General features: G+C 39.1%; 1 non-coding gene across 1 annotated transcript; it reads right to left on the bottom strand.

Annotated features, from left to right (window-relative positions):
- Window positions 1-464: 464 nt before the first annotated feature.
- Window positions 465-569, bottom strand: LOC122562904. Its single transcript, XR_006315445.1, has one exon. It is a non-coding gene; the product is annotated as a U6 spliceosomal RNA (small nuclear RNA).
- Window positions 570-1965: the final 1396 nt, after the last annotated feature.

Here is a 1965-nt window from a genome sequence, read left to right as displayed (position 1 = left end):
GGTGTCTTGTATAGTTTTAACAAAACCTCCTTACTTTTATATTCCATTTCCTTTGAAATAAAGGCCAGCAGTCCATTTGCCTTCCCTGTTAACCACTGGCCCAGAATGCTAGCTTTTGTAATTTATAGATGAGGACTCCCAACTCCCTCTGGTTTTTTTTTAGATTAGATTAGATTAGATTACTTACAGTGTGGAAACAGGCCCTTCGGCCCAACAAGTCCACACCGACCCGCCGAAGCGCAACCCACCCATACCCCTACATTTACATTTACCCCTTACCTAACACTACGGGTAATTTAGCATGGCCAATTCACCTGACCTGCACATCTTTGGATTGTGGGAGGAAACCAGGGCACCTGGAGGAAACCCATGCAGACACGGGGAGAACGTGCAAACTCCACACAGTCAGTCGCCTGAGGCGGGAATTGAACCCGGGTCTCTGGCGCTGTGAGGCAGCAGTGCTAACCACTGTGCCACCGTGCCGCCCAATTTGCGTGTCATCCTTGCGCAGGGGCCATGCTAATCTTCTCTGTATCGTTCCAATTTTAGTATATGTGCTGCCAAAGTCTTTCTCCATTTAAATGATTCTTAACTCCTCTGTTCTTCCTGTAAAAGTGCATAAACTCATATTTTCTCACATTATATTCTATCTGCCATGATTTTGCCCACTTGCTTCACCTGTCTACATCCCTCTGTGGATTCTGTACATCACTTGTCTTCCTTTTTAATTTGCGACTTCTATAAACTTGGTTTATAGAATAAGGATTAGAATATCTGGTCATCATGGATGAGTAGGATCGAGGGGTCTGTTTCCATGTTGTACATCTCTATGACTCAATGACCTTCTGAAAATCTAAATATACTACATCCACTGCTTCCCCTTTCTCTCTCCTGATTGTTATCCCATAAAAAGGATTCTAGTAAATTTATCAGGCATGATTTCCTCCACATGAAGCCATGCTGACTCTGCTTAATTATATTAAGCATTTCTAAATACTCTACCATTGCATCTTTTATTATACACTAACATTTTCCCGACAATATTCTGCTAGCTGACCTATAGTTCTTTTTATCTCCTTTCCTTTTAATATAAAGGTACTACTTAGCAGTTTTCCAATCCTTTGAGACTTTCCCAGAATTTAAGGATTTCTGGAATGCCTCCTCTAACACTGTTGCTACTTCTAACAATATCCTAGGATGCAATCCATCATGTCCAGGGAACTTATTAGTCTTTAGCCTCATTAGTTTCTGTAGCACTTATTTTCCCTGCTGATAAGTATTGCATCTATATCCTCTCCTCCTTTTGCCCCTTGATTATTTCAGAATTTATAATGCCATTCAGTGAAGATTGATACAGAGTATTTATTCAACTCCTCTGCAATCTCTTGGTTTCCCATTATTATTTCCCCAGTCTCATTCTCCAAGGGCCTATGCTCTTTGGCTTCTCTCTTTATTTTTATATATTTAAAGAAACTCCTACTGTTCATTTTGATATCATTTTCAAGTATACCCTGATTTTCACTTTTGATTTGGTTGTGTCATGTTGATTTTTTAAAACTTTTCCAGTCCTCGCCTTATTACTTTTTTTGCCAAACTAACCATGTTTGGCTTTTCCTAGTCTGAGAATCTTTCCCACAGGAAAATATCTTTGCTGTGTGAAGCACTATTTTCTTAAATGTTTGTCATTGTTCCATTGTGATTTGATCCAAACTGGTCCAAATTGGTTACCCTCTTGTTGGATTTACTCAATCTTGAATAAGCTACATATCCTCCTTTGGTTGCTCCAATTTCTTTCACAATTCCCATTGTTTCTTTTAAAAAAATTAAGGCAATTATTTCATTTTCCTGGAACTCAGCTTATGACTTCCCATTTGCAAGTCGTCAATTATGGCTCAATGCCTTTATCATGTTTAATCCTTCGCCCATTTTTTCATTAGTTACAGCTTGCACCTTTGTGGTTTCTTT

Source organism: Chiloscyllium plagiosum, chromosome 25 (genome assembly GCF_004010195.1).
Source record: "Chiloscyllium plagiosum isolate BGI_BamShark_2017 chromosome 25, ASM401019v2, whole genome shotgun sequence".
NCBI lineage: Eukaryota > Metazoa > Chordata > Chondrichthyes > Orectolobiformes > Hemiscylliidae > Chiloscyllium > Chiloscyllium plagiosum.
The sequence above is the reverse complement of the archived record's forward strand: the minus strand, read 5'-3'. Positions and strand labels throughout refer to the sequence as shown.